This window comes from Gracilinanus agilis, chromosome 2 (genome assembly GCF_016433145.1).
Source record: "Gracilinanus agilis isolate LMUSP501 chromosome 2, AgileGrace, whole genome shotgun sequence".
In the NCBI taxonomy this organism is placed as follows: Eukaryota; Metazoa; Chordata; class Mammalia; order Didelphimorphia; family Didelphidae; genus Gracilinanus; species Gracilinanus agilis.
In genome coordinates, this window is record NC_058131.1 from 353,993,440 (window position 1) to 354,012,841 (window position 19,402).

General features: G+C 45.4%; 1 pseudogene; it reads right to left on the reverse strand.

Annotated features, from left to right (window-relative positions):
• Positions 1 to 10,075: 10,075 nt before the first annotated feature.
• On the reverse strand, positions 10,076 to 13,159 carry LOC123233773 (annotated as a pseudogene).
• Between the last annotated feature and the right edge of the window lie 6,243 nt (positions 13,160 to 19,402).

Below are 19,402 nucleotides of genomic sequence, written 5' to 3' on the forward strand. Positions count from 1 at the left end.
ACGAAGCCCTTAGAGGAAAACCCAGAGTGTTCACCCACCCTTCCTAAGCTGGGGTTTGGCTCCTTTGCTTTGGGTATTCCTATCAGTGTTAACTGAATAAGGAGAATCATCATCATCATCATCATCATCATCATCATCGTCATCATCATAGCTAATATTTATGTTGTGCTAAGCACTTTATAATTATTATTTCAGTTGATCCTTATAAGAACCCTAGAAGGTAGGTGCTATTATTATCTCCATTTAATAGTTGAGGAAACTGAGACAAGCAGAGATTAAGTGACTTGTCCAGGGTTACACAGCCTGTAAGTATCTGAGAAGAGATTTTAATTTAGACCTTCCTCACTCGAGGCCCAGCACTCTATCCACTGTTCCACCTAAGTTTTGGAAGACAATATGCTTTTCGATTTCTAGGAAGAAATGGAAGTGAAAAGCAAGGATGGATTAAGCCAAGTCAGAGCTCCTAAAATGGCAATGGTGCTGGGGAGGAAAGATATGGATAAGAAGGTATCCCCAGGCTTTTTGGGGTCTATTTTTAGAAACCTGGATTTTTGGGGTATATCATTTCCTCTGTTACCTGGTTTTCAGAGGATCATAGGATTTAGTAGTCATCTTTTCCAACTCTCACATTTCACAAAGAGAAGATGCTGAGGCCCAGAAAGAGGGAAAAAATTTGTAAATTTTTTTTGTAAATTTGTAAATTTTTATCATCTTTTTGTCATGATAGCTAGCATTTGGACAGTGCTTTAAGGTTTGCAAAGTACTTTATAATTATTATCTTATTTTATATTCACAACAATCCCAAGAGGTAGGAAACTATCCCCATTCTGTAAATGAGGAAAATGAGGCAAACAGTCATAGTAAGTGTCAGAGGGAGGCTTCGAATTTGTTCTAGCACACTATCCACTTCATCACCCAGCTGTTCCAAGGTCATAGTCAGTAAGAAAAAAAGTGGGATTTAGGCCTAACGGTTTTTTTTACTATGGGGGACGGGAGTAGAAGGAGGTTAAGAGAAATAGGGGTTAAATAGGGAGCTGAGGGCTAACCAAGTGTCACTCACTTTCTTAGAGAGATAGAGAGAAGTTCTGTGAGCCATATGACTGAGATCAGGAGGGTCAACACAGAGAGCCCTATCTGGGGAACAGAAGAGGCTGCTGGCCTAGATAAACCTCACCCCTCTTTTGCTATAAGACTAAGTCTGGCCCCAGTGACATGGTTATCCCACCCAGCTGAGCTGCTATGACAAAGGCCATTCATCATGACTGCTCCAGTGTCTGAGTTCCCCATCACAGACTGATCCCTTTTGCTGCCCACGGGGCCTGGCTGGATTTCTGCCAAGTTCTCCATTCTGTTGGCTTTACTTCTCCTCCACCAAGTCCTTACATAGCTCAGATTAAAGCAAGATCCCTCCCCTATCTTGGGGGATTCTTTGAGCCTCATTTCACCATCTAGTTTTCCTTTTCCATAATTGTAGATGTTTTACAGGGGCCCCTCCCCACAAAACCAAGCCCTGACTTGTTGAAGAAGTAGGCATCAGGTAGGAAGCCAGATTCCAGGGGCCAAGGGGTGATGACTTTCTTTTTACTGGTCCTGGGTAAAATGGCGCTGAGGGGGAGCAGAGAAATCAAAACTGCAGAGGGTCTTAAATCTCTCGGTAGTAGTACAATGTTCCATTCTTACTTTTATTAAGTGTCTCCTATTACATTCAGGAAGGGCAGCTAGGTGGCACAGTGGATAGAGCACTAGGCCTAGAGTCAGGAAAACCTGAGTTCAAATTTGACCTCAGGCACTTACTAGCTATATGATCCTGGGCAAGGCACCTAACTCTTGCTTGCCTTTGTTTCCTCATCTGTCAAATAAGCTGGAGAAGGAAATGGCAAACCACTCCAATCTCTTTGTCCAGAAAACCCCAAATGGGGTCAGGAAGAATCAGCAGTGACTGAAATGACTCAACAACTACATCCAGGAGGTCTTATGCTTGGGGCTGGGAATATCAGACTAATAAAACATAGTCCCTAATAGGGAATCATGGGCTATAGAACTAGAAAGGTCTCAAATCTTATCTGGTCTGATTGTCTCATTTTTTAGATGAAAAAGTTATGGTCCAGAGATGTTAAAGAGACCTTGCTGCCCTCAAAGAGTTTAGTCTTATATGGAGAATGAGTCATGGGCAGTTTTAGTTTAATGGAAAGAGCTTGAAGTCATAAGATATGGCTGTGAGTCCTTGTTCTGATTCTTAGTAGTACTGTGACCTTGAGAAAGTCATTTAACTTTTGAGCCTTCTTCATCTGTCAAAAGGGAATAATGTTACTTGCACTACCTTACTCTCTGGATGACCTTGAGCTAGCCACTTAAGTACTTTGGGTATCTCATTTTCCTGACATATAAAATAAGGGGATTGGACTAGATCATTTTGGGAAGGTGTTGTCATTATGATCCAAGTGGAACTGTATGCAAAAGATTGACAGAAATAAACTGCTAGGAAGTGTGTGAGGAGGGAGATTACTGAGCAGTCAGATCTGGGTCTGAAGACCCCAATATCTAATCTAATCTAATCTAATCTAATCTAAGCACTCTCTCCTTTTGCTACTACTAGTGCCTGCTATCACAGTGAAAAGGAATGAAGAGACTTCTTCCCTTCTAGGAAAAGGGAAGTGAGAGACCTACTGTACTCTGTCCTCATCAGGCTTTCATCTGGAGTACCATGTTCAATTATGGGTGCCATGGGGCAAGAATGACAGATAAGCTGAAGAATTTCTGCAGGAGGGCAAGCAGGATGGTCAAGGGCTGTGCATCCATTTCACATGAAGGATCTGAACATGTTTTGACTGGAGAAGGAAAGTCAGGAGGGACATACGAGCTGTCTTCTACTATCTGAAGGGCTGTCATGTGGAAGAGAGGCTAGATTTATTTTGTTTGGCCACAGAGGGCAAGACCAGGAACAATGGGGAAAGTTGCAAAGAGGAAAGCTTAGGCTTTTTGTTAGGAAAGTTACTGAACAATTAGAGCTCTCTTAAAGTGGAATGAGCTACCTCAAAAGATGGTGGGCTTTCTCTTTTTGGAGGTCTTCAAAGAGGCTAGATAGCCATTTGTCGGTTATGTTCTAGTGGGGACTCCTTTGTATGGGTTGTACTAGAGGGTCACTAATGTCCCTTGTAGCTCTCACATTCTGTGCTTCTGTAATACAAAGGTCACTAAACACTAGGGAAGGCGAAGGGAAGGGAATAAGCACTTATGTAATGTCTATTATGTGCCAGTTACTGGCTAAACATTTTTAAAAAATATTATGTCTTTGATTAGGAATTTGAATCATAGGCTTTCATAGTTTTGAGGAACTTTAGAAACGGAGTCCAACATGTTCATTTTACTGATAGGCAAACTGAAGCCCAGAGGAGGGAAGAAACTTGCCCAAAGTTACACAGTGGGGTTGAGAGCCAGGACAAGTCCATCACAGCAGGCTGTATGTTTTAATCATCTGAGAGGAAGTAGGATCCCATTCCCCCATATCATACTGGCTAAGTAAGACCAGTGGAATGAGATTGGTTACCATGAAAAACATGGTGCCATGGTGGTCTGGGTGAAGGGGGCACGGGGTGGCCAGTATCAGCATCATCCCATACTTAGGCATATAGGTGACATGGTAATGGCAGATAGTGATGAAACATGGAGAGATGAATGACTCTAGGGCTGGCAGAGGGAATTCTCTATTTGCCTGCTGGAGCCAGGGGAGCTTGTGAATGCTGGAGAACTCTCCATGGTGCTAGACACAGAGCTGGGTGCTGTCCATGGTGGAGAGGAATTTCACACACTACCAGGGCACAGTTGGAATGGTGCTCTTGGGGAGCTGTCCAAGTTGTTAAGACAAGGGTTTGGGGAGGAATAAAGAGCTTTAGAACTAGAAGACATCTTTTCCCCAGAGCCTATAAGATTCAAAGGATCACAGGTTTTTAAGTTGGCAGGAATCTTTTAAAACTTCCAGTCCAACCTTAGGGGAGGTTTAGAGCTGGAAAGGATCTTATAAATCCTCTGGTCCAACTCCCTCATTTTGCAAATGAAGATATGAGAGTTAAAGAATGGAAATGACTTGCCCAAGGTCACAATGGAAGTCAGTAGCAAAACCAGGATTCAGACCAGGTCCTCTGACCCCAAATCCAGGGCTCTTGCCAATAGGTCAGAGGCCCTAGGCCCAACCCCTTCATGAGAATCCCCAATCCCACAAGGCATGTAATCCAGTAAAGACCCAGGCCTCTATACTTTGTTAGTGAATACTTATCCATTTCCTGCCAGCAAAACTCCTATCATTCAGATCCAGGCAGTTTCTCCTGGGTCCCACTCAGGTCATGGTCTCCAAAGGCCTTAAACCTCAGCATTAGGTTCTTCCAGAAGCCTGAGCTGGAGGCCTAGGGGAGCCATTGAGGTAGAGCTGGGCCTGGGCAGGCAGCCGCTAGGGCACAGTGCCAGCAGCATTAACTGGAGGGCTTGGCACAAGATTCCATTCCTTCCTGGGCCCTGGCAGGCAGGCTGCCCATTGTTGGCAGACGGCTCATGGTAGGGGGTGGCAGACACTTTGTGCTGATGGGCCTGGTGAGGTCATGGGGGCAGTGTAAGGAGGGAAGACTTTGTCTTTAGACATAAGATAGAGGTGGGGGGTTGTGAAGAAGAAAGGGCTGGAGAATCCAGGGAGACTGAGACCGAGGAGAGAGGAATGGGCACTTTGTATCACTAGACTGGCAGGGGTGGAAGGAGGGAAGACACCTCTGGCCTTTGGGCTAACACCCCGCTCAATACACATGCTCTCGTACAATTACACGTACCGACTCATGAGGTCGGTCCATAATCCCTCTATAGTCTAGCAGTAAAACTCTGATGGAGCTTCCTCCTTGATATCCCCAAATATCAAAGCCTCCCTCTGCTCAGTATCATCTATAAACTCTTCCTGACCTTGTTTGAAGCTGTTTTTGTTTCCTGCCTGGTCCTCCTCTCAAGGTGACAAGCTCCATAAATTTAACCCTTGTTGGTGACGTAGAACTTCCTGTTGTTTGTTCTAAACCTGGATTTCAACTAGCCTAGAGGTGGGCAGGAGGTTTATGTTATATTGTTAGAAGCAGGTGAGTGAAGGGGATAGAGTGCTAGCCTGGGAGTCAGAAAGTCCTGAGTTCAAATCCTAGCTCAGATACCCATGGGCAAATCACATAATCTCTGTATGCCTCAGTGTTGTCTCAGCTGTAAAATGGGGAATAATAATAGTACTTACCTCTCAGGGTTATTATGAGGATAAAAAGATATCAAACCACTTGCTAATCTTAAAGAACCACATGAATACTGAGCGATCAGTACTATTATCACAGGGATTTGGTGAATTGGTTCTTATACTTTTCCCTTTTTGTCCTTCTCTAATTTTGTCTCTCTAGGATGAAAGGTGCATCTCAACGAGCAGCCCAATCTCTCAATCTCTTCTCCATCCCAGTGGTCAAAATCATAATTATATGTAGGGGCAGGTAGGTGGCACAGTAGATAGATCACCAGGCCTGGAGTCAGGAGGATCTGAATTCAAATCTGGTCTCAGACACTTCCTAGCTGTGTGACTCTGGGCAAATCACTTAACCCTGTTTGCTTAGGTTCTTCTGTCTTAGATTTGTTACTAAGACATAGAGGAAGGGTTTTAACCCCCCCCCAACAATAATTATATGTATATAGGGCTTTCCTGGTAACAAAGAATTTTCCTATTCTTTTCTCCCATAAATCCTGGGGACTTCAGATCATTATTTCCATTTTACAGCATGGAAATTGAAGTCTAGAGAGGGGCAATGACTTGCCCAACAGTCACGAGCAAGGCCTGGCTCCCAGTCTAGGTCTCCTGATTCCCAAATCTAGTGCTTTTTGCGCTTTGGTAAGCTGCCCCTTATTCTGGCTGGACCCTCTCTACCTCTGCCCCTCTGGACTCCCTCTCTAAGGCCAGTGACCAGAACTGCACAGGGGATTCCAGGCATGGCTGTGCCATCTCTGTGATGGGCTTGGGTTGTTTCTAGTGCCCTCCCCAAGGATCCCCAGAGTCCTGGGGTCATCCTCAAGCAACAGTCTATAGTAGCTCCCAGCTTCCTCTTTCCACATCTCCCACTTACTCAAGACCCAGGTTTACTCACTGTTTGTCTGCTGGACTTGTTTGCTGCTTGTCTTCCACTAGACTGAACTCCTCGAGGGCAACGGCAGTCTTTTGCTTTCTGGATCCCCACACAGCACAATGCCTGGCACATATTAGATACTTACTGACTGCTTACTGACTGACTGAGGTTTACTTTACCTCCCCTGGCCTTTCACTTCTCAGGGCAATTTGAGGTCTTCTAATTTCCATGTGTGCTTCCTTTTCCACATCACGAATAGAAATGTTAGCTCAGACTAGCCCCAAATCCTACACAGTCTCACTTTCTACCCTTCCCCATTCAGAGAAGTGTATGCTGAGCCACCCCTGCTAGGCTTTCGCTTCCCCCTTAGTCACTTCCCAGTTAACCACGATGACTCAATTAAAAAAATACACATTCTGCCCAGGAAGCACATGAAAACACAGGCCTCCCCTCTCCCCAAACCTCAGACCATGGACCCTGGACTCTCACTCCCCCACACATGCACATACAACCTCTGCCTTTATTTCAACATTACTCCCCTTTTTCTCTACCTCACACCAAAGCCAGCCCCCTCTCCTTGTCCCTCCCTGTCATTCCCTCTCTCTCTCTTTCATAATGACATGGATACACACACACACACACACACACACACACACACTCATGCACACACAGTGACCCCCCTTTCTCTACATCACAACAAAGCCAGCCCCTTCTCTTTGTCTCTCCCTCTGCTCTCTGTCTCTGTCTCTCTTTCACAATGACATGGATATACACACACACACACACACACATACATGGTGACCCCTCCCTTCTCTACGTCACAACAAAGCCAGCCCCTTCTCTGTCTCCTTCTCTCTGCCTCTCTTTCACACGGGCACACACACACATACACATGGTGCCCTCTTTCCTCCCTCTCACGCTCAGGCACACGTGTCTGCACAGCCACATACTCATGACAATATATGTGAGTGCATGTTCCTGACACTATTTATGGCCACAGGAAAACATTTCGCTTTTCCCTGGAAATGCCCAAGTCCCTCCATTTTCTTCCCCCAGCACCATCCTGGCCAAACCACCTGGGGAGTTCACACATGGGGCGGCAGTGCCAGGCACGAGTGGGGCTCTGGAACTTCAGAAAGCTTTTACTTGGAAGCAGCTGTCGTTCCAGATCAGAGGGGGTCCCTGACAATGGGCCAGAGAAGCTGCTTCAAAGTACTGAACTAGGCCCCAGGTGGCTCCTGCTCACGCGGCTGTCATTTACAGCTGACTGTCTGCCTTACCTCTCCCAAACGCACTCCTCGCTCCTGCTGTCCCTGTGGCAGGAACCTGACCCAGCTCCACTACCCTCTCCCTGGGCTGGGCATTCTGTTCCCTCTCCTCCTGGGCATCCCTGAGAGACCACACACAGGCCTCACCAGAGACTCGGCACCGAGACGGTGGGGAGGATGGATGAGATAAGAAGAGGAGGGAGGACACAGGTATAGTCACAGGATGTTGGAGCTGGAAAGGTCCTGATGACACAGAATGTGGTAATAATTCACATTTTTTTGTGCTTTAAGATTCAAAGAGTATTTTTCCTCCCCACACTGCTGCGAGATAGCCAGTGCTAGCATTATTTTTCCATTTTCACAGATGAGGAAACAGACAAAGAAAAGCATTACAAGGCAGATGCATTAGAACACAGGACAGGGGGCAGCTGGGTAGCTCAGTGGATTGAGAGCTAGAGATGAGAGGTCCTGAGTTCAAATCTAGCCTCAGATACTTCCTAACTGTGTGACTCTGGGCAAGTCACTTGACTCCCATTACCTAGCTCTTACTGCTCTTCTGCCTTGGAGCCAATACACAGTATTGACTCCAAGATGGAAGGTAAGAGTTTAAAAAAAAAAAAAGAACACAGGACATCAGAGGTAGAAGGTGGCAGAGCTGCAAGCACCTTAGCCACCATCCCACTTCCAGTCCTGATCCTTTCACTTTATACAGAAAAGCTCTCCATCAAGGTGACTCGACTTATTCAAGGTCACACAACAGGCAAGTGATAGAACCTCAACTCGAATTCGGGTCTTCTGATGCTAAGTCTCTCTCTTCTACTTTTCCTATTACACCCCACTGCCTTAAATTGAATTACAATGGAGGATATCATCTCAGCAGCCACCCGACTCCACTCTGGGAGAGCAGGGGAGGCCGCCAGAGCAAGCCTGGGCCTCCCACTGTGCTTGGGGAGAGAGACAGATAAACAGAATGAGACAGAGAGAGAAAGAGGAAGTGGAAGCACTTATGTGGCTGGGTAAATATGTCTCTCAGCAAATAGGGACCCATTTCCTTCTGCATCTGTCCTGCTGGTTGGGATTTCTGAAATCTGATCTCTCTTGCTCTCTTTTTTGCTTTCTCCCCACATTTTTCTTCCCGTTAGGGTCCTCGGAGGGGAAGGCTTCACGGAAACGATTTTTAAATGAATTGCCCCTCCTGGGCCCGGGGGAATATATTAGTGTTCTGAAGTGTCAGCCAAATGGGGAAAGGGATGCCGAGCAGACAGGGGGACGGATCGAGCAGGCTGGGCCCGTAATTCTAACCATATATCTCAGCCCAGACAGGGAGCCCACAAGGAATCATCAGTAGAGATGGAGGGAGGGTAGGCGAGAGGCAGTCAGGGTGGGATCTGAGACAGATAAAGGCACCCAGGGTAGACACATACCTTTCTACCCCTAAACACCCTAATATGGGGGAACTGTACAATCTTGGGGAAGAGTCTAGGGTCCCAGAATTAGCCCCAGTCTGGAGATATGGAAATGTAGTCAGGAGAACCTGACTGAAGGGTTAAGATAATCTGGTGGGAAGGGAAAAACCCTTCTGGACTCAGCATCAGGGGTTACAGAGTCCTGGGGCAGCTAGGTGGCACAGTGGATAGAGAGCCAGACCTGGAGTCAAGAAAGGAAACCTGAATTCAAATCCAGCCTAGGCAAGTCACTTGATCCAGTTGACCTCAGTTTCCTTATTTGTCAAATGACCTAGAGAAAGAAATAGCAAATCACTTCAGTATGTTTGCCCAGAAAACCCCAAATGGGGTTATGAAGAGTTGGAAATGACTCAACAACCAGGTTCTAGTCTTTTATTTTAACTTGCTATGTGAGTTTAGGCAACTTACTTAATTTCATTGGGAATAATAAAACTTCAAAATTGTCTATTTCCCAGTGTTGTTGTGAGGAAAGTGTTTGGCATTATAGAAGCACACTTTCCTTACAACAACCTCGAGAGATAGGTTATGCAAATATTAGTATCCCCATTTTACAGATGAGGAAATAAGAGATCTGAAAAATTGAATCACCATCCGTACATATGTAAAGAGCTAAGGGCCCTACCTTGAACACAGCTCTTACTGATTCTGAGGCCAATAAGTCTGTCCCCAAAATGTCTGTCTCCTAATTCACTATGGGATCTTAGGTAATTTCCCCCTGGAGGGATCTGTCTGCCTTGTTATAAAATCAAAGGGCTGCATCATCAATGGCCATGACTTCCAAGTCCATGGAGGGTCAGCTTCTTGCTTTGTAAAGTCAGTCCTACTTGCTTTATAAGGTACCAGGCTCACCTATCACTTCCTCGATATATGCTAGGGTCAGCCAGAACAAACAATAAATCCCCTTGCTCCTTAGCCTTAAGAAACTCACAGTCATCTTGGGGAGACTAGACACACACACACACACACACACACATACACACACAAAATGGCAGCCAACAATACAACAGCCGAATTACATGGTCAAGACAAAAAGTCAAAAGACTAGTGTGGCCTCAAGTAAGTCATTTCTTTTTTTTTTCTGGGTTTCAATTTCCTCACCTGTAAAATGGGGATAGGATTTGGCCTAAACGATGGTTGAGAACTTTTAGAATCCCAATGTCTTATGTCTTTTTTTTAAATGAAAATTTTTTTTTATCACAACTAAGGAAGCATACAATTTTTACAATCTTGGTCTTTCCTTATTGCCTTTGTACAAGGCCAGAAGAGACATGCTTTCAACTTTTACAACCTTGAAACAGAATCCAGGAATATCATCAACAGCATGACTTTTTTCCTGACCAAATCTAGCAACAAAAACTACATCATTTTCCTCAACAAAATTCAAGTTGGGAGTCCTAGGAACAAAGACAGTGGGTTTTTTTGTCATCTTTAATTAGCTGGATTTTCACATACTTCTGGATGGCAGAATTGGGCTGCATGGCTTCCATACCAAGGTTTCCCAAGACAATCCCTTTTGCATGAGATGCTCCTCTAAATGGATTGGCCTTGAGTGCAGTGCTCATATGGGCTTTCTTGTACTATTTGTCATGTCACTTTTGGTGTCTTCCATGGCTGTAGTGAAGAGTCTTCTACCTGTACAAAGACCATGGCACTTACCTATGGTGCCACCACCAGGAGCAAGAGAGCAGAGATAAGGAAGGAATCGTGTACCCACAATCCCACTTCTTATGTCTTAAAGAAAGGAGAGATTTGTCAGCAAAGAATTAGGGAGACGGTACAAAGAACCCAAGATCTGGAATTAGAAAAATGGAATTGAAAACATAGCTCTTACTACCTAATGACGTGGGATTAAGACATTTAACTTCTCTGGTACACATTTATAAAATTGGAGATATGGGGTTTCCTCATGTGCAAAACGAAGAGGTTCGAATAGGTGAACTCTATTTAGAACTTCCAGTTCTAAATCCATGATCTTGGTGATCCTACTGGAGGGAGGAGGACTTGAGTGAAGCCTTGAAGGATGGAGAGGATTCATAAAGGGAGGCAACTGGGAGCAGGAGGAGAGGGCTAAAATTCAAGTGAAGGCAAGGAGTTAGCTTAAAACTATGTGTATGAGACCATAAGAACTGTCTGTCTGGCTAGAGTGAAGGGTGTGTGCATGTGTGTGTGTGTGTGCGTGTGTGTGTGCGTGTGTGTGTGTGTAGGGGTTGGTGAATGAGATTAGACAAGATGGGGCTCCCAACTCAAGAGTTTGGGACTTTATCCTGTAGGAAATGGACAGCTATTGGTGGCTCCTGAGTAAGGGAAGGATTTAATGAGAGCTATGCATTAGGAAGATGAGGCTGGACTAAATGATTCTTAATGTACCTTTCAACTCTAAATCCTAAGATTGTGGGCAAGATGAGTTGGAGGGCATGAGGCTAGAGGAAAGGAAGCTGGTCCAAGGAAGAAGAGATGAGGCCTGAACGAAGTCAAGGATTATGAGGATGCAGAGAAAGAGGCAGACTCAAGAGATATATTAGGAAAGAAGAATCATTCATTCTGGCGACTGATTGGCTTCAGAAGTGGGGTGAGATGGTGAGGGACAGGGAGGAGTTAGAGACAGCTTAGAGGTTTGCTGACTGGGTGACTGGAAGAGGGTGCTGCTATGAACAGACATAGGAAAATTGGGAGGAAGGGGTAGGGAAGTGATGATGAATTCATTCAGCATTCAACATAACTGTTGAGTCAAGAATTTTAACAGAGGGGTGGATGATAGTTACGGCTATAGAGGAGTGAATATCATGGAATAAATAAGCGGCTGGGGCTAGATATAGGGGGACTGGATGATGAGGATGGAGAGGTAGAGATAGATGGTGAGGATAGAGAGAAGAGGACAAAAAGTGGATGATGGGAAAAGGCAGAGGGATCTAGGTGATAGGGATGGAAAAAGGGTGACAGAGGGGACTAGATGGTAAAGATGGACAGAAGGGATGGTTGGAGGAGAGAGATTGGGAATTTAGCTTTGTTCACAGAGGAAACCTTCGGAGGGATGGACAGAGGGGTGGATGGTGGGGATGGATAGAGGAGAGTGTGGGAGGGGGCAGGGCTGTTTTGGTACTAGTTGAATGAAGTCACCAGCTGCAGTCCCATAAATTGCTGCCCGGCTGGGCTGGCAGTCCATTAACATGAAAGATTTTATCGCACTTTACAACCTCCCTGTCTTGTACGGCGACAGCAGGTAATTAAAACAATAATTGTTTTCTGATGTCGTTTTGCTGAACGATAAAAACTTTCAGTTATTTTCCTTTCACTAGGTGGAGGATGGGGCCTGGGACAGGTCAGTGCCCCAGGGGAACTCTCTAAGAAGACCAGAGCCCAGGCACAGACTCTGCCCACTCGTGCCCATGCAAAGGAAGAATTGCAGAGAGATCCCAGGACAGAGAGCTGAAAGGGACCTTAGACACCATTTAGTCCAACCTTAGAACTTGAGAGAGGAGCAAAATGAGGTCTAGATAAGGGAAGAGACCCTTGATCAAGGTCACACAAATGGCAGAGCTAGAACTGGAACTCAACTCTTCAAATCCTGCCTTTAAATCCTGCATCCTTTCTATGACACAAATACTTGACTCCTTGCTCTGGCTTCCCTCCCCTCTCATTATACAAGGAGACAGCCACATACATAAATATGTGCACGGATGAGCAAACCCCACATACAAGAAGTAAGGGAATCTGTCTGTGTGTATGCCAGGACTGTACCCATCCCTTGGTACCACGCACACCCTTCACAAAGCCCTGGTGATCTACCCAACAGGGGAGGGGGTAGTTTCCCCAAAGGATTCATGGAGGTTGGAGGGGTTCTGGGACTCTGAGTGGAAGGTAAACCCTTTGGAGGGTGGGAACTATTTCCCATTGTAATTTTATTCCCAACAGCTCCTAGCACAGTGTCTGACACAGAGTGGGAGCTTAAAAAATGAATGAATGAGTGGAATGCTCATCATCTTCTCCAATACACCTATGTAAGTGCAAGGCTAGCACTGGGCACTATGGCTCAAGTAGGAAGCCAAGGAGATGGGTTTGCATGCATCCCAAGGGAGCTAAGAGTAAGGATGATCCAATGCCTACATACCCCCTCAGCCCTGCATTTCTAGTTCAGCTTCCAAACTCCCCAGCTTTGTGTCCCATGGCAAGTCAAGGAACCTCTTTAAGCCTCAGTTTCCCCATCTGTAAAAAATAGGGATATTAACCCTTGCAGTACTGACCTTACAGGGTTGCCATAATTTGAGGATGGTACCTTTTTGGAACCTTGGTTTTTCCCTGTCATAACAAAGGAAGGTAATATTTGCACTCCCTCCCTTCCATAGCTGCGGTGAGGGTCTGGCTTTTGGAGTGTCTTCTGATTCGTGGCCTTCTGTAATCCCGGGGTGAGGTCTGTCTGAGTGGCAGCCATGTACACACAGAGGCCTCCCTCTCTCTCAACTTTTAGGTTCCCCCCAGTCTCTATTGTAAATCACCACCCTGCTCCTAACACTTTAAAACAAATACTTCTTAATCACTAAAAATTGAAATGATTTCATGTGAAAATGTTAATGCATTCAGAATCACAGCCGCCCCGGCTGCGTCTGACAAATTAGCGCCCAGCCCGGTGCATTGTTTGTAGCTACATTTATCCTGGTGACGAGACAAGAAAACCAGCTAGGATCATCCACAGGCAGGCACCAAGGGGGTGGGGAGGGGTGGGAGGGGTGGAAGGGGGGGCAAGGTCCCAGGCTCCCGAGAGGGGAGGAGCAGAGGAAAAGGGGGGCAAGGTCAAGGACGGGACGGAGCGAGGAAAGAAGAGGAAGGGCTCCTGTGGGAGGGAGACATCAGTGCCTCTCTGCCTAATGACCAGGTTTTCACCCTCTTCCTCCTCCTCACAGGGAGTCAACAGAGCTGGGTCTGAGTCACTCCCGGCAAGTCATATTCTTTCCAAGATTCATTTTTCTTACTGGTAAAAGAAAGGAAATGAGGGAAGAGAAAATAAGAAATTGGACCAAAGTGGGCAGTCAGGTGGTCCTGGGGATCTAGAGTGTGAAGCCTAGAGACGGGAGGTCCTGGGTTCAAATCTGACCGCAGACACTTCCTAGCTGTGTGACCCTGGGCAAGTCACTTAACCCCCATGCCTAGCCTTACCACTCTTCTCTCTTAGGACTGATACTAAGACAGAAGGTTTAAAAAAAAAAAAAAAAAAGGGAAGTGGACCAAAGGTTCCTGTAAGACCCTGGTCCTTGGGCATACTCCAGCTCCTATTTGGGATTCAGTCTTCCATGTATAAACTAGTTAGGATCCATACCAGGCCTGGGATTTTACTGGTGTAGGGAACTCTCTGATAAGGAAACTCCTTCTACAATGAAGGTCAGCCTCTTCTCGGCAATTCCTATAGTCTTAGAACACTGAGTGGCTGTTGGGGAATTTGTCCAGAGTCAGGCAGCCAATTTGAGCCAGAGATGGTGACTTGAACCCAGGTCTTCCTTCCCCCTGACAAGGTCAGATCTCCATTCACTAGGCCATGCTGTCTCTCATTCGACTGTATTGATAACTAATATCTTTGGAGTATTTGAGATTTTGCAAATGCTTTACAAATGTTATTTTATATGTGGTAAGGTAGGAGTTCTTAATCTTTTTAGTGTTGGGACAGCTAGGTAGCTCGGTGGGTAGAGGGCCAGGCCTGGAGTCAGGAGGTCCTAGGTTCAAATCAGGTCTCAGATACTTCCTAGCTGGGTGACCCTGGACAAGTCACTTAACCCCCATTGCCTGGTCCTTGCTGCTCTTCTGTCTTAGAATTGTTACTAAGATAGAAGGTAAGGGTTAAAAAAAATCTTTTTAGTGTCTTTGGCAGTCTGGTAAAGTCTATGGACCCCTTCTCAGAATCATGTTTTTAAATGCATGAAATAACATACATGTGATTGTGAAGGAAACAAATTATATTGAAATATAGGGGCATTTTTTTCCTATCCCAAGTTCCCAGACCTCTTTTTTCCCTTTTTATAATAACCCTTACCTTCCACCTTAGAATCAATGGTTCTAAGGTAGAAGAGTGGTAAGGGCTAGGCAATGGGGGTCAAGTGACTTGCCCAGGGTCACACAGCTGGGAAGTGTCTGAGGCCAGATGTGAACCCAGGACCTCCCATCTCTAGGCCTGGCTCTCACTCCACTGAGCCACCCCCAGGCCTCCTGAAATCTGTCCTTGAACTTATGCAGGGGAACACTATCCACCCCCAGAGAAAGAACTGGTGGAATCGTCTTTCATATTGGTGTATTTATGGTTTATTTGGGGGTTTGGGTTATATATGCATTTGCTCTTATAACAATGACCAATATGAAAGTGGGTTTTACATGACAATAAAAATGAAAAAACAAACAACAACAACAACAAAACAAATAAAAAAAAAGAAACCTATCCTTGAACCTCTAGAACTCCTGCCCTAGGGAATATGAAACACCTTCCAGCTCTGAAGTATAAATTAGTATAAGGCTTTTCTAAATCACACCTTATGACAAATCTGCCTCTTGATGACTCCATGATTTCCCCCTCTTCCTCAGCCCCAGGATCATCCTTCAGAGGAAGGAGTGTAATGGGGCAGAAAGAATACTAGATCTGATGCAGAGGCCACAGATTTGAACCCTAACTCTGGGCCTCAGTTTCTTCCACTGAAAAAGGAAGGGAGTGGCCTAGATGCTCTCTAGAGCCTCCCTTCCAGCTCTAACCTTTTATGATCTCATGACAATAACTATGAGCTCAATAAAAATGGAAAACTTCTTGAAGGCAGCTTTTGTTTCTGTCTTTGTACCTTGTACATGTTGATGTTTAGATGTTTTCAGTCATGTCTGACTTTGTGATCCTATTTGGGGTTTTCTGAGCAAAGACACTGGAGTGGTTTGGCCATTACCTCCTCCAGCTCATTTGACAGATGAGAAAACTGAGGCAAACAGGGTTAAGTGACTCACCTAAGGACACACAGTTAGGGAGTGCCTAAAGCTAGATTTGAATTCAGGTCCTCCTAACTCTACATCTGGTGCTCTATCCATTGTACCACCTTGCTGCTCTGCCTTGTATACAGTAGTCATTTAATCAAAGTTTGTTGTATTGAAAAGAACTTCAAAATATTCATGGTGACTGCAGGCAAGGGACCTCAGCCTCCTGCATCCTCATTCTCCATAGCTCCACAGCCTTCCTTCCTTACTCATAGCCCCAAGAAGCTCATTCTTTGGCAGCAAGGTGAAGAGAGGGCTGGAGCTGGAGTCAGAAAGAACCAAGTTCAAATCCTGCTTTATATGCTTAGTAGCTATGACCCTGGGGCGAGTCATTTTATCTCTCCCCAGCTCAGTTTCCTTAGATGTAAAATGAAGATAATAATAACAGCTGCCTCACAGGCTTGTTGTGAAGAGGTAACATCTGTAAAGTGCTTTGCAATCTTTAAAGCACTATATAAACACTAGCTATTAGCTATTATTAGCTACAAGCACGGGCTCCCTTCTGTTCCCATCAAACCTGATTTCCACTAAATGAGAGGCCTTTTCCCACTGGGGCTGCCATTCCTATCTGTCCTTTGCTAGGCCTGCCCCTTTACAAAAGCTGGACTCGAGCTCATCCATTCCAGCATCGCTGCCCTCGCTGACTCATCCTCTGACACCTCATAGGCCCTCCTAGCTCATTTCCTAGCCCCGAGTGCCCTCTACCCCGTACCACTCAGTCTGTGTCCTCATACCTAATATAAGACAGGTTCCACTTCCTCGGCTTCTCCTTGGGAAATGGATAGGAGGGCAATGGATGAAGACAATGGAGGGAAGGAATGGATAAGATGGTGGGAATAGATATGATGGAAGGGATGGAGAGATGAAATGGATGGGGAGAAGAGACACAGGGAAGGGAGAGAAGAAACGGATGGGGAGAAGAGACATAGAGAAGGGAGAGAAGAAATGGATGGGGAGAAGAGACATAGAGAAGGGAGAGAAGAAATGGATGGGGAGAAGAGACACAGGGAAGGGAGAGAAGAAATGGATGGGGAGAAGAGACACAGGGAAGGGAGAGAAGAAATGGATGGGGAGAAGAGACACAGGGAAAGGAAGGCAGGTGGTAGAAGGGATAACACCCTCCCTCTCAAACTACTATTTGTTTATTCTGGATATACTTATATATGTTTTCTCCTTTCACACACTTTGAGGGCAAGGACTGTTTGATTATTGTCCTTGTATCAACTGGGCAAAGAGTAGGCACTTAATGTTTGTTGACTGATTGTTGATTGAGGAATAGAGAGAGGAAAAAAAATGGCAAGGGTGAAGAGCAGGTAATTAATTTTATTTTCTCCCTGACATACTCCAGATAGTCTCTTTCCAGAGAAAGCCAATTCCATGTCCCTTAGCAGACAAACTCATTTTTCTCCCTTTCAGACTTCAATTATTCCTCTGTCCTGGGTCTTTCCAATGTACTACCATATTCTTATGGAAAAAGAAACCATCCTCTAATCCAGTGGTTCCCAAACTTTTTTGGCCTACCGCCCCCTTTCCAGAAAAAATATTACTTAGCCCCCTGGAAATTAATCTTTTTAATAGCAATTAATAGGAAAGATAAATGCACCTGTGGCCATCACCGCTTCCCTGGATCGCTGCAGCACCCACCAGGGGGCGGTAGCGCCCACTTTGGGAATCACTGCTCTAATCCCATAACCCTTTCTGGCTATCTCTTCTTTCTTATTCTTTGTATGAATTAGCTATTCCTATCCCTTTCAATCTGATTGAACAAACATTTAGTAAGTGCCATTAGGGATTATAGAAACAAATGAAAAACAATAGTCCCTGCCTTCAAGGAACTCACATTCTGTTAGGGGATGGAAACAGAAATATAAGAGAATTTGGGGGAGGGGGGAGTTTGAATAACTTAAGAGATCAGGAGAGGCTTCCTGTAGGAGGTGGCTCATGAGAGGGTTCTTGAGGAAAATTGGGGAACCTCAGAAAGGAATGCATCCCAGGCATAAAGGAGACAGCCCATTCAAGGGCATGGGGGGGGGGGAAGTTTGGAATATCAAATTTGGAAAACGACAGGTTAGTTTAGCTCAAGTTTATGAAGGAAGTAATGTGGAACTAGAAAGGCAGGCTGGAGTCAGCTTTGGAAGGCCTCTAAATGCCAACCTGAGAAGATTATATTTTATCTTTGAGGCAATAGGGAGCTCCTGAAAATTCTTTAGGAGGGGAGTAATATGATCAGTCCTTTACTTAAGGAAGAATATTTTGGCAGTGCTATGAGAGATGGATGGAGAGGTTTGGAGAAAGAAGAAGCCACAAGCCTGGAGTGCAATTAGGAAGCTACTGCAATAGTCCTAAGGTGATGAGGACTTGAACATTTGTTGTTCAGTTGTTTTTCTATAGTTTTCGATTTTTCATGACCCTATTTAGGGTTTTCTTGGCAGAGTAGTTTGCCATTTTCTTTTCTAGCTCATTTGACAGATGAGAAAACTGAGGCCAACAGAGGTAGGTGACTAGCCCAGGGTCACACAACTAGGAAGTATCTGAGGACAGATTTGAACTTGGGAAGAATCTTCCCGATTCTGAACCCACTGAGCCACCTAGCTGTCCATGAGGACTTGAACTAGGGTGGTGCTATCTGAGTGGGGGAAAGCCATATGCTACATGGGTTGGAAAGAAGTGGCCAAATACGACATATCATGAAGGAAGGATGGACAAAATTTGTCAATTTACTGGCTGTGGGTGGTGGGTCAAAGATGTCTTCCAGTGATAGCACGTGGGTCACTTGGAAGGTGCTAATGTTCTCAGCAGTTGGCAAGCATTTGCTAAGTAAGCCTTTACTAGATACACCAGGTACTACCCTAAATGCTGGGGATACAAAGAAGCAGCCCCTGTCCCAAAGGAGCTCCCATCCTAAAGGGGAGAGAACATGAAAATAACTAGATACAGCAAGGTGGCCCAGTGGATAGAGCACCAGGTCTGGAGTCAGGAAGACTCATCTTCCTCAGTTTTAATCTGGCCTCAGACACTTACTAGCTGTATGACCCTGGGCAAGTCACTTTACCCTGTTGGCCTCAGTTTCCTCATCTGTAAAATGAGAAAGAAATGGCAAAACACTCCAGTATCTCTGCCAAGAAAACCCCAAATGGGGTCACAAAGAGTCTGAACAACAACAAAAGAGGGCAAATCTCAAAGATGAAGCCATTGGCAGCCCAGGGGACTGGGAAGGCCTCCTGGGGGAGGTAGGATATAAACTGAGTCTTGAAGGAAGCGAGAGGTACTAAGAGAAGGGGATGAGTGGGGGATGCATTCCAGGCATGCAGACTGAAATGCAAAGGCATGGCTGGATTTTAGAGTTTGTTGGGGGAGTAAATAAAGATGACTGGAAAGGTAGGAAGGAGGTGGAGTGGGGTGGGTTTTAAATGCCAATTGGAGGGCTTTCTATTTGATCCTACGCATACTAGGAAGTCACTGGAGGTAAGTATGGAGGAAAGGCTAATTTGTGGGGGAAGAAAATGAGCTCTCTTTTCGACATACTGAGTTTGAGGTGCCTTTGGGATATCTA